Raw genomic sequence first — 14,588 nt, 5'->3', positions numbered from 1 at the left:
CTTAGGACCTCACTAAGTTGCTGAGGCTTTCTTTAAATTGTCATATTTTTATTCCCCCTCCTGAGCCATTGAAATTATACATTTGTACCACCATGCTTAGGTAGTTAAAATATTTTGAAAGTTGAAGATATTGTTCATTCAAGTTATTGGAAGTTATTCTCACCTATTTACAAATGAGTTACCAATCAGTAAATTTGGGATAAAATATGGCCTCTCTAATTGATAGTTGGAACTGAATTTTTATCTCTTCACCACTAACCACAGGAGTGGCTTTGCTCAACTCAGTTTTCTGATAGTGTTAATTTTTATTCAAATTATTAGTTGTTTTCCATTTATTTTTATTTGCCATTGTTTTTACTTTAACTCATATTTGGATTTGTCTCTATTAACTACTTAGAATAATTTCTTGCAATTAAATTTGAAACAGTGCTTTATCAATATACCATAATCATGGATTCTATTTCCTGTTTGAATCTATTTTGAATCCTTCTGTATTGACCCAAGTTGCATGTAGCTTTATGTTTTTGTATAGATATTCCCAGATAATAGTCTCATCAGGGAATTCTAGTGCACTGTTTGATATCCTATTTATAAATGCTGTGCTCTCCTTACATTATCTATGGGTAAAAATTTTTCATTTTTAGCACTCTTGGGAGACAGATGCAGTCTTTTGTTCATGTTTCCATAGAATATTTTATCACCATGCCTGTGGAATGCATTATAAAATTTAATATTTCTTATATGGTGAGAAATTAAAAATGCATTGTTGATTATTGATTTCCTAAATTCAGACCTCAGCCATTTTTTCACAGTATTCCAAGTCATTTCTAGATGCTTCAGAAAAATACTTCTGAGGATACTATTCCCATTGATGAAGAGCAAAATATAGACACATACCCTGATTTTTTGGTATGTCTCTATGTAAAACCTAACCTAAGAAAATAAAAAGTTGTATATAGTGTGTGACCAAGTGGAGCTCTTAAATTTGAAGTTATGCAGAGTTTATTCTGAATCATCCTCATCTTCTTAATAGCTGTGGGGCTTGGAACATATTTCTTTCCTTTAAATAGTTATATAAGCTTCATGTATAAGAAAATGTATTAGGATATCAGCAATTTATTTGTGTATTTATTAACTAGGTAATATGCTTTTTATCTTCATGTCTTAAAATGCAGAAAAACTGAACCTATGGAAGTGCATTTTTTGGTACCTATACTTAAAAGATCTTGATTTCCTCTGCTTTTGCCTTTCAAACCATGCTGCTTTCAAAATAACAAGCCCTCCTTAAAGGAAGAGATATCAAAGCAAAGAAACAAGGTGCCCTTTATAATGTTGATAGCTGACTTTATAAAATTTAGCAGTCATTTGCTAACTACTTCCACCAGAAAAAAACTAGATAAGACCAGCATGACATAATAAACCACTCCACCCATGATCTAATAATTTTTGGAGTGACTAACTTAGATAACTCATACACCCCTTATAAATGGAAACTATGATTCTGTCACATGTTGTGAGAAAATTCTATGAAAAACAGCAGTTGCCTTATTAGTTACTGACTTTCTTTTCTTTTAACATATGTCTGAATCTCTATTCCTATATTTTCATCTCATTGTCCCCATTTCTGATGCCAACTTTATTTCCCTACCACATAATAAATTATTCCTCACATTATACTTCAAAAGGAGAGTGTTTTGTAACTTCGTTTTCTCTAGCACATGATGACACTATGAGATTTTTCAAAAAATCCTGTTTGTGAGCATTTCCTATGATAGGAAAAAAGAGAAGAATCACTTGACTCTTTGTAAAACAGTACTTGTTATTATCCTCCCTTTGTCTTTTATAGACACAGATACCTTATTGGAATATTTTTGAGTTGTGATGCCCCATTGTAGACTTGGAAGGATGATGTGCCCTCATGCCACCCTCATATCTTTTCTTGGCTCTGGGGATTCTTAGATACCAACAGCTTTCATGTCTAAGTTCTTTTGGAGTGTTTCATATCAGTCTCTGCATCCTTTTCTGACATAGGGGAAGCAGTCTGAAGTATTGTGTGTAGATTTTCAGTAAAGTAGTTTGATGCCCTGACTTTTTGAAACTTATATTTTCACCAACAATGTACAAGGTTTTCTTTTTCCCATATCAATAGTTTCTTGATTCTTTGTTATCTTTCAGCTTATTGATAAAAGTGCTTCTAAAAGTTGTGGTCAGTATACAATGTCCACTGTTTTAGCTTATGTATCAAATTCCTGATGGAAGATTATAGAGTCCATTCTGTCAAGTAGCCACAGATAAAGTGTGCTCTAAACATTTTCTGGGAATTAACACAGATGCATATTTTTTAATCCCTTCTATGAACTACTGCTTAGGACTTTAGCAGTCCATGAGGATGCTTGCACACCATGAATGTTGAAATGAAAAATCGGTAGTGCATCCATAAAATACAATAGTAATCTTCACTACAAAGGAACACATTACTGAAGCAAACATGCTGATTGACTCACAAACACTGCATGGTTCAGCAGCTGGATTTAAAATTATATTGCATGATGACAGGCAAAATGAAAGTATGATTAAATATCCAGTACAGTATCTTCCTTCTGGGAAACAAAATGTTGTTGGGAAAAAACATAGTTTTCTTGGGATGATATAAATATTCTCTGCTTAAAAATGGTGATTTTTTTATTATTCTATTAGTCAAAATTCTACATTAATATATGTGACATTAAAGGCACAAGACCTCACCAAAACTAAATATAGAAGTAGTGGGACTGGTCTATGTTGGAAAATTGGTGGAAGCATAGAAGAAATAAAACATGTCATGTAATAAGCAGATGTTGAATTTGGATAACTGGTATATTTTAACATTTATTTATTTACATTTTACTTTTATGTAATAAAACATTTCTATACTGGTTTATAAGATCTTGGTTGCTTTCTGAGATCAAAGATGAAGAAAATGTTTTAGTCTGTCCTGAGCAAGGGCAATTCAAAATGTGTTAACTTTGGGATAATTTCTGAACCTTTACAGGATGCTTTGTGTGTTTTTATATGTATAACATATTTACATGGGAATTCTGAATGCTATGTGTGTGAAATTATTAGGTATCTCAAAATATTAGGAACAGGTCTGAGGTTTTGGCTCACTGGTAGAGGCTTCACCTGATACGTGCAAGGCCCTGGGTTTGATCAACATAAAAATAAATAAAAATAAAGCTATATGTCCAACCTCAACTAAACATAAATATTTAAAAAGGATATTAGGAACAATTTGTGATTTAGTTTAGATTTCAAATTGGCTCAGCATAATTTTTTTTTACTTGTCAATGGACATTTGTTTTATTTATTTATATGTGGTGTTGAGCATTGAACCCAGTGCCTCACTCATGCTAGGCAAACAGACTTGCCAGTGAGCCACAACTCCAACCCCTCATTTTGGCTTTTAGTATTTTATTATTTGCAGTCAATTTTCCATGTTCTAACACTTGAACATAAGACTTTTTATTTTAGCCACAATTTGACCAACATTCTATTTTTATTTATTTATTTATTTATTTATTTATTCATTCATTTATTTATTTATTTTTTCTTGGTACTGGGGATGACACCAAGTTGCACTTTACCACTGAGTTGTATCATTTTTATTTTTTATTTTGAGACAAATTGTAATAATGTAATAAGTAACTGAGCATATCCTTGAACTTGCAATCCATGTGTATCAGACTTCTTAGTTGCCAAGATTATTAGCATGCACCACACCTCATGGCTTAACACATGTTTTGTAATGATTTTTTCTAATAAAAATTATTTTGTACAGTGAGGTTGTTCATGAAAAAGTACTTAGAACTGTGTCCTTTGCATGGTGTATTCTCAATAATTTTTAATTGCGTTTACTGAGAAAAAAAAGACTATTAGAGATCAGTTTATGCAAAGGATGTCAATTAGACAATGCAGGTGCTCTGGCTTGGGTAACTTCCCCATAGTGAGTGGTTCAGGTATTAAAGGCTTGGTCCCCAGGGTTTTTGAAGTTGTGGGAGCTTTACAAGGTAAGGCATGGTGGAAATTTTTTAATTCACTGCAGAGTGTGTACTTGAAGGTAACTTTGGCCTCCTGGTGCTTTTTTAGTTTTGTGTTGCCATGAGCTCCTGCCATAATATGCTGCCTCACATAAGGCCTAAAGCAATACCAATCACTTATGAACAAGGATCTCCAGAACTTTGATTCAAAATAAGATTTTTTGTTTATTATATGATTATCGCAGGTACTTTTTATAGTTAGTAAAACCTGACTAAGACATTGGGTGAGCCTGAAATGCCCATGCCATGAGCAAATGTCTTATATGTATTTTCAACTCATTCATCAAAAGGTATTCACTTAAAGCAGTGGTTTTTAATTTTACTGAAAAAAAAAGAGGGTTTAAGTCATTCAATTTCAGACATGAACTTAAACTCACATGATAATTCCTTCCAAATCTTTGATAAACACAGAAGCTTAGGTCCCTCTGCAGGGACATGGATTACATTGTTTTAATGCAATTTGGATTCTTTGAATTTTCACTTCAGGTAACTGTACACTTCAGCCAGACGAGGATCCATTAGTTAACAGTTGAAAATGCATTAACACTGTGTGCTTTTTATGTGTGCTGTGTGGATGTGCCCATTTTAGCCTTTCAGGTTTGGGTTCATAGAAAAGAGATTTGCCATGTTTAAAAAACCAAAAAGATAATTTTCTTACATACTAAGCTGTTTATACAAAGTGCTAGAGGAGGAAATATCTTCTAAGTATATCTATCTTGCTCTTTTGCTTTCATATTAAGATTTTTTTTCATGCAAAAAAAGACTAGGTATAGTCTAGGTTAAAAATTGTACATAAGCTGGGTGCAGTGGCACATGCCTGTAATTCCAGTGGCTTGAGAGGCTGAGAAAAAAGGATTTTGATTTCAAAGCCAGCCTATAAACAGCAAGGCACTGGCACCTTAGTGAGACTCTGTCTCTAAATAAAATATAAAACAGGGCTGTGGATGTAGTTTAGAGTTCAAGTGTCCCTGAGTTAAATCCTTGGTACCAAGAAAAAAAAATGTAGACTAAAAATACCAAAAGAAGGAATGAAAGAAGTTGTAATTATATTGTGTTATGCACAATTTTAATATTATCACATGATGAGAAATAAAAAATGAATCATTCAGCCTTAATTTTCTAAACATAGCCCAAATCTATTTACCTAGATTTTTTCCTATTTTAAAAGTCACTTGAGCATTCTTTTGAAAACATTTTGATAATAAAAATAGTAAAGATATGTGAAGCTAAAAAAGAATTTTGCTTCTATTGCAGAGGTGGAATTCTTCAGTTACTTGAATTCCTAGAGAAGTTGCATAATTATTTTGACCTAGCAAAACTTTGAGTTTTTGAGGAAGGCAGTAGTAATTATGATTCCCAATCCTGACTAGCCTCTTAGTACCTATGGTTTAATAAAATTTTATTAATTTTGAATAGTTACACAAATGTTATCTGAAAGAAAAGAAAAAAAGGTATGAATTGCAAAAATAGTTCTAATTCTTCATCCTTCTCTGTAGCCAGGCAATTGACAATGTTCTTTTGTAGCTGTTCTTATTGACAGGTAGGGTCTGTTTTCTGATACTTTAATCTAGAATGGCTTATATTACAGTAAGTAAAATACAGTGAGTATAAAAATGTACTAGTATTATGCCTTGGCCTAAAGTGTCTTGAAAACACAGGAGGGTGCTATGAGATGAGAGTTCACAAAGGCAATCCATCTTTCCAAATGACTACCTGGAAAATCTCAGGCCTTTTAGATATTAGAAAGTGAACATGGGGAAGGATTTCTATGTCTTCACATGTGTCTACACCTTGACATCAGAATTTAGATGTGAAGGAAAAAATTAAAACTTTTTATCTTGCCATTGAGCCTTGATTCTAGTGATCTGGCTAAGGTTGTCTGGTTCATCTTCTGGTGAGGAGTATGGTGTGAGTTTAAGTTCATGTCTGCACACATTTCTGCATAACTCAAAATCATCTAATATGACTTCGAATATTAAATCAGGGGGGAAAATCTGTATTTCTTGCATGCTCGATTCAATTTAGTGATTCTGAAATCAGCAAGTCTTGAACTCTGGTTTACTGTTTGCATTGGATATCTTTGTTGATTAGCTATCAAATATTACAAACTACACCAAACTTACAAATTTATGATTGAAATGATCAGTGTATGAGAAAGCCCTGTTTAGACTGGGTTAAGCTGGGTTATTCTTCTGATTTCAGCTAGGAAACTTTCTGCATATGCTCTGCTATTTGACATGGTAGCCCTGCTCCTGGAAGAGAGATGGCTGTCAACTGTGGCATTTTTCTTCTCATCCACATGACCTCTTCTTCTTCACAATCATCATCATATTAGCTTCTCTCCTTGAGATGGTGGGGTATACAAAGAAAATCAGGAAAAACAAAGCTCTGTCTGAAAAAGAAAATAACCAAGGACCTGTCAATCATTGATGCAGCAGCCTGAGTTCTAATTGTTTCACCTGTCACTCAGAGGGGTCTGAGGCAGGTATTTTGTCCATTCAGTTAAAAATTATCCAATCAGAGGTGATTGTGATGGTAATTATTCAATCATAAACAACCAAAGAATAGAGGACAAGTTTCAAAATTCTGGGAGACTTTTATCTCTGGCGGAGGTAAATCTCTAGATCCATCAGGTATTATGATACCTGGGAGTTTCTGTCACAGGTTCTTTCACTCTGAACTTCAGGGGCTAGAGTATTTGTAGAAATGATAAGTCTGCAGGGCTGGGCATTATGAAACAGAAGACAGGGGCTGGTTGAAAATAGAACTAATTGTGGGAAACTGAACTTTCCTGAGTTCAGATTTGGAATCTGTTAACCCTAGTCAAATTTTGATAGTGCTCAATATTCCATCACCTCTGGCCCACATAATGAGGCTTGACAGGATACTACTTTTATGTCCTGTGCCAGATTGTTGGCCTCAGCCTTGGCTTAAACTCTCTTTACCTCCTTGCCACACACCTTCAAAGCACGTATTAAATATATAGTTATGACATGAGAATTCTGACTGACGTAAATAATTCATATTTGGGAGTAGTTGTGGCCCATTAGGTATTCAATTTCTTTTTACATCTCAGATGTTGTCCACATTTTTGGGTATTTTCCAATAGTATAGTAAGCATGAGTTCCCTAAATGCCATCTTTTCTCAGTTAACTCAGTATATTATGAAGTATGCTTTTTTACTGTACATTTCAAATAACATAACATTTTAATTCATCTTTTTCTCTGAGTTCTGGATAAATTTTTTTAAAATAAAATATGTTTGTGTGCATTCACAAGAGAGAAAAATAGGATTATCACTTGAAACTGTAAAAAAAAGTTTGGCATCTAATGCCATGTGGGAAAGCATGTCTACAATTCCAGCAACTCAGGAGGCTGAGGCAGCAGGATCACAAGTTTGAGAATAAAAAATAGAAGGGAGAATGTCTCTCAGTGCTTAAGCACTCCTGGGCTTAATCCTTGGTACCAAAATAAAAAATTATATAACATCTTATCTATTTGTCTTCTGTAAGCATGGATAGAAGGTTTAGGGCCCCCTTAGAAAACTTTAGAGTGTGATGTGTCTTCAATGAATGCCATGTCTTTTACTGGTCCTAAGTGTCAGCACTGCATGAAGGTAAACCAAGGTTCCCCCAGCTGCCATGTTAGATGAATTACCTAGAGAATATCAACATCTGTGTAATCATTACTTTCTACAAAGCAGCTTATTGGGAAATGGAGCACCTGGTCAGACTAGCTGGTTACTCTAGAGATTACAGGAATATCCTGTATAGGTTTTATATAAATATCATGTATTGAAACATTAATATAATTTTCTTCTAATTTTAGATTCAGCTCCCCAGAAACACATTGCAGTTTAGTCACATAGCTTCTGGCATTAAAGAGAAAGGGAAAAATGATCTCTATTATTTTTCCTTTTACCCATATAGGGAGAAAAGATTAAAAGTTCTAATAATGCAGTAGGACAATAAACTATGACAAAAAATCAGGAAAACAATTCTAGTCTATTTGTGCAGGAGTCTTCAAGGGAAAACTCACTACATGCAGATAGGAAGGCATAGTGTATTGCCTCATGGTCAGGGTGGTCATCAAATATTTAAGCCAATAAGATGCTGGATAGAGACTGTCTCATTTTAGTTTTACTTTCTCATTAGCTATGGAATGTAATTTATGACTAGTATTAGAAAGATATAAAAATTTTTCCTAAGAGTAAAGATAGAGGTAATTTCAGAATAAAATCATACACAAACTAAGGTCAGTTAAGTTAGTTCTTAATAATATATGTGGCTATATTTTTATTGTTGTGGAGCTATTTATAAAATATCAGATTAGACAAACTCAGATATTCATTATGAATGAATTTTAAAAATTCTAAATGGATATTGCAATAATGGGAAAGCATCAAATATAAGATCTTGATGCATCCCAAAATTTAGCCTGTAAATGGCTTGTTTTTAGAGGGAAGTGTAAAAAAAGAAGTTGAAAGGGGAATGCATCAAAGAAGGGTAAAATATTCATACCCAACTGGCATATTTTGTCATTCCAATAATTACAACCACTGGGAGGTTAAGGCAAAAAGTTCACAAGTTCAAACTTAGTGGAGAAACTTAGTAATACCTTGTCTCAAAAATTAATTAATTAGTTAATTAATTAAAAAGACTAAGAATATATTTCAGTGGCAGAATGCCCCATTATCACAAGAATAAATCAAAATTCAAAATGAAAAAGTATTTTACACAAAAGCCAACCTATACTTAGGAGATTAAAAAAAAGTTGTGTATGTTGCTATAGGTTGACATGACATGGTTTAATGTACAAAGGGTAGAACATAGGGGGAAAATTTAAGGTAAGGTTGGATAAACAATATTTTGTTCTGATCACTAAATATGAAACTGTTAGATTAATTGGTTTTGATGGCAAAAAAATGGAAATTTTGCAGTGTGAGTGTCTGAATCACCACAGTTTAAATAGGGAGAATTTTCTTAATGATGATGGTAAGGGAGATTTTGCTACTGAAGCAAATCACCAAAACTAGAGGGTATTTCTTCAACCATCTATTTCCTAAAATTTTCTATGTGCTCTATTTCCCTCTAACATTTTTCATGTTCTCTATGTATTTTCCATTGTCAGCTTCCTGAGTTTCATATTTTATAGAAGCTGGTATGTATAAGTAAATTGTGTTTATTTGTTCTGTAAGTAGTTAGTTTTATTAGAACATGTAACTTGAGTGTGTTGTTGTAGAGACCCCAATTTATGAAAAACTCATCACAAATATAGAACTTATTCTGGGGCTTGTAACTAATAACTCAGATTAGTGAAATTTGACAGGAGTGCACCCAAAACTTGTGGCATCTCTACTAAGTGGTATCAGTGTTGAATTATTAGACTACTAGTTGTTGGAATATTGGTTGTTGTGCAATTTTACACATTTGGTATTAAAAGTGGTTGGAGAGCCAGGGGGATCAGGCACACTTGTAATCCTACTAATTTGTAAGAATGATTCAGAAAGATGTCAAGTTTGAGGCCAGTCTCAGTAATTTAGAGAGGTCCTAATCAAATTGGTAAGTTCTTGTCTCAAAAAAGTAGTAATAATCAAAAGCACAGGGGATGCAGCTCAGGGGTAGGGTACCCCTGGTGAAATTCCTAATTTCATTTTAAAAATTGTTATTTTTATTTGTTATTGCATTACAATAGATGCATTTTAACACATTGCATACAAATGGAACATAACTTCTCATTCCTCTGCGTATACACAGTGCTCAGTCACAGAACTTGTGTAATCATATATGAATATAAGATAATGATGTCTGTATCATTGTATGATCCTTTCCATACCCACACCCCAACTCCTCTCCTCACTTTTCTCTACATAATCCAAAGTTCCTTTATTTTTCACTACCCCTCCAACTATGGAATAACATCTGCTAATCAGAGAAAATATTTGGCTTTTGTTTTTTTTGGGATTGGCTTATTTCTTTTTAGCAATATATTTTCTAATTTACATCCATTTACCTGCACATGCCATAATATTATTTTTTAAGGCTGAGTAATATTGCACTGTGTATATGTAGCATATTTTGCTTATCCATTTATCTGTTGAAGGGCATCTTGGTTGTTTCTGTAGTTAAGCTCTTGTGAATTGAACTGCTATAAACATGGAGGTTGCTGTTTCACTGTAGTATTCTGATTTTAAGTCCTTTGAGAATAAACTGAGGGGTGGATAGCTGGTTCAAATGGTGGTTTCATTTCAATTTTTCTGAGGAATTTTCATACTGCTTTTCACAGTGGTTGCAAAAATTTGCAGCACCAGCAATGTATGATTGTACATTTTTTTCACACATCCTCATCAACACTTAATATTGCTTGTATTCTTGACAGTTGCCATTCTGCCTTGAGTGAGATGAAATCTTAGATTTGAGTTGATTAATCACTAGAGATGTTGAACACTTTTCGTGTTTCTTAATCAATTGTATTTCTTCTTCTGTGAAGTTTCTGCTTAGTTCCTCCGCCCATTTATTGATTGGGGTATTTGTGGTTTTGGTGTTAAGATTTTTGTGTTCTTTATGTATCCGGAAGATTAAGACTATCTGAGGTGTGTGTGATAATGATTTTATTCTTTTCTGTAGGCTCTCTCTTCACATTATTGTATCCTTTGCTGATAAGAACATTTTTCGTTTGAATCCATCCCATTTCATTGGTTATTAATATTACATCTTGTGCTATAGGAGCCTTTTTTAAAAAAGTGATGTCTTAAGTTAAAATGATAAGTGTTTGGGCCTACTTTTTCTTCTGTTATGTGCATGTTTTTGTTCTACTCTCTAAGCTTTTGGTTCACTTTGAGTTGACTTTTGTGCAGGGTAAAAAATAGTGGTTTAATTTCATTTTCTTACATATAGATTTCCAGTTTTTCCAGCACCACTTATTGAATAGGGGGTCTTTTCACTAATGCATGGTTCTGGCAGCTTTGTATATATAAGATAACCATATTCATTTGGGATTGTCTCTGTCTTTTGTACCATTTGTCTGTATTTCTAATTTTGTGCCAATACCTTGACATTTTTATTACTATTGCTCTGTAGTGTAATTTAAAGTCTGGTATTTTGATGCCTTCTACTTCATCCTTCTTGCTAAGGATTTCTTTGACTATTCTGGGTCTTTTATTTTTGCAAATAAAATCGTGGCTTCCTAGAATATCTGTGCAAGTTCTAAATATTTCTAGGTTAAACCATTGTAATATATTAATATCATATAATATCTTAAAGAAAACTTTAATATAATTTAATTATTTATTCATTCAAATTTTTCACATCAGAGCATTTTATGAATGCTTACACTGTATTTTCTGTGGACTTTCTCTGCTGTGTCATGAATAGCAGTAATTCTCAATGGCTGCTCATAGTAGTTATTTAAGTGTAGCTGAAAATTGTGGTTTAAATAAAGATTTCTAAGGCTGGAGCTGTTGCTCAGTGGCATAGTGCTTGCCTAGCATATATGAGGCACTGTGTTTGATCCTTAGTGCCACAAAAAATAAGTAAGTAAATTAATTAATTAAATCAAATTTAAAAAAGTCATTCTATCTATCCATAACTAAAAAAATACATTATAAAATAAGGATTTCTAAAGTAAAATATTTATTCAGAATTTTGTGGGTTACATTTTCTCTAATTCTTGTGTCTCTTTTTGAGTTCCACTATTTAGAGTAACTTCAGTGTTGTTAAGTAGGTTTCCACACATAAGTTAATACAGTTTTTATTTTTATGCCTATGTGATATAATGGAATAGAAATTTTCATGATTTTTCACTTTAGGACAATATTAGGTGAAATTTAAATGCATGTGAACAATGTGCCTATTTTCAATAAACTTTTATTTTACTTACTTGTATAAATATTACCCTTGTTTTGTTTATTCTGTTTATGTGATTATTTACATAATTTATCTAAATTTTGTGATATAAATACATATAGGCATAAATGTATGTATACTAGAGATTGAAGTCAGGGGTGCTATAATACTGAGCTACATCTCCAGCCCCTTTTTACTTTTATTTTGTAACAGATTCTTACTAAGTTGCTGAAGCTAGATTTGCATTTCTCTGTCTCAGGCTTCCAAGTAGCTAGAAGTACTAACACATTCCTCATCTTTATACAAATAAATTTATTCTCTTGTTTAGGAATAAGACTTTAGCATTTTAAAGGTAACAAAGATTTTCAAAATTCTGTTTATCTATAAAAGGTTTTTGAAATTTTAGTTGTGATCAAAACCATTAACTTACTTATAATTAAATTTATTGTCTTTTAAATGTTCTGTTCAAAAGTGGTGATTCAAATGGTTTTGTAATATATTTCTAGAAAGTTTGTATCACATAAAAGTAAAATTCAATTCTCTCCAAAACAAGTGCTCATTTTTCTCTCACCTTTCCATCCCAGACACCATTCCTTTTGGCCTGTATGTTTAGTTAAATTACATATCTCATAAGTAGAATCTCATGATATTTGTTTTTGTGAATGACTTATTTCACTTAGCATACTATACTAAAAGTTGATCATTGTACATATTATTAATTTATTATCTTCATAAAGTTTGAAAATATTTCATAGTTCATCCCAAATTGTTTACATCCACTCATGTGGAAGGACATTTTATAGGTTTCCACATTTTTCTCTATTGAATGATGTTTTAATGAGCATATATCATTAACTATATTTTGAGTTGATCATCAAATTGAAGGTTAATTTATGTATTCTCAATTTTGTTATATATTGCTTCCTCATTTAACTTCATGTTAACATAAAACCATTCAACATGCAGCTTTTATTATTTTTATATCAGGAAGCATTTTTAAAATTTTAATGTCTAGTTATTTATGTAACCTGTATACCTCATAGAATTTTTAAAAACAAGTTACTTTGTTTCTGCAAAAGTAATATTGAGTGTTTTATATGTACTACATGGACTTCTTAGATCACTTTGGGTAGTATAGGCACTTTTTTTGGTACTAGAGGTGCTCAACCACTGAACCACAACCACAAACCTTTTTTGAATTCATGGAATAGGCTTCAGAGGTATTGCCCACTGAGACACATTTAAAGCCCTATTTTGTATTTTATTTAGAGACATGATCTCATTTGATTGCTTAGCCCCTCATTTTTGCTGCAGCTAGCTTTCAACTCTTGATCCTTGTATCTCAGCCTCTGGAGCTACAGGCATGGGCTACCACACCTGGCTGACAGCCCTCTTTATATTTTATTTTTAGACCAATCTTGCTAATTTCCATAGGGCCTTGCTAAATTTTGGAATTTGGCCTTAAACTCATATTCATGAATTTTTGGATATCACTTCCATTTTTATTTTCCACAAAATTACTTTATGTTAGAAAGCAATTTCTGTATTTTAATATTTATTAACATTTGTTTGTACTTTGAACCTGGTATTTTTGGAATAATATTCCATAAACTATTGAGAAGATTGCTTATTATTGTGAACTGACTGGGATCAACCCCACGTACTACTCTAGCAAGAAAATTTCCATGATCAGTAGAAAAAGAATCACCTACACCATGTAGTTGAGGATAACTTATTGTGTAGTGGTTCCTAAAAGCCATTCTACACACTAGTAAAATTTATTTTTCTTTTAATATATATCATCCTAGTAAAACTTTGGTTCATATGTTGAAAATGTATGCAACTCAGTATTAAGGGGTGCTAAGCATGGTGTCTTTGGTCACAAGGATTATGAGGCTTCCAAATCATCAAGAAGGGTGACAATGGTGAAGGCCTTTTACATTTCTGCTTTTTTCTTTCTTACAGACACACGCACACACATATGACCTATTGCATATAATTTGTTATAGACATACCATATAATATATATATATATATATATATATATATATATATATATATATATATATATATATATATATAATGTATGATTTATTAGTATAAGCTTTTTACCATATGCAATAAAAACATTGTTTTATAAATGTTAAAATTCTTATCTTTATTTATTCCTGCTAGTTGTTGTATATTCCCAAAACAATTAAATTAAAATTATAAATGATGATGTATAGTGTATCTTACTTAATAAATTTAGCATATCTTAAGCATGCTAGTGATTTGAACCTTCACCTAAGTGTTTTAAAAATAGGATCTGGCCAGACATGGTGGTATATTTCAATAATCTTAGAAACTCGGGAAGCTAAGGAAGGAGGAAAGCAAGTTTGAGATAAGACTCAGCAACTTACCAAGACTATCTGTCAAAATAAAACATAAAAAGGGCTGGGGATGTGGCACAGTGATTAAGTATCCCTGGGTTTAATCCTTAGTTTAAGAAAAATAAAAGAAAAAACAATCATATGAAAAAGTAAAATTTAATATTTATTGAGATAAATGAAAGCTGTGAAATAAAACTGAAAGAATGTACAACTTTTGGGATAAGTTATTAGAAGAAAATATTTCAAAACTTAAGAATGAAATAAAAAATAAATTAAGAAGGCATACAGTTTTCCAA

This window comes from Marmota flaviventris, chromosome 16 (genome assembly GCF_047511675.1).
Source record: "Marmota flaviventris isolate mMarFla1 chromosome 16, mMarFla1.hap1, whole genome shotgun sequence".
Lineage (NCBI taxonomy): Eukaryota > Metazoa > Chordata > Mammalia > Rodentia > Sciuridae > Marmota > Marmota flaviventris.
This window is presented reverse-complemented; position numbering follows the sequence as displayed.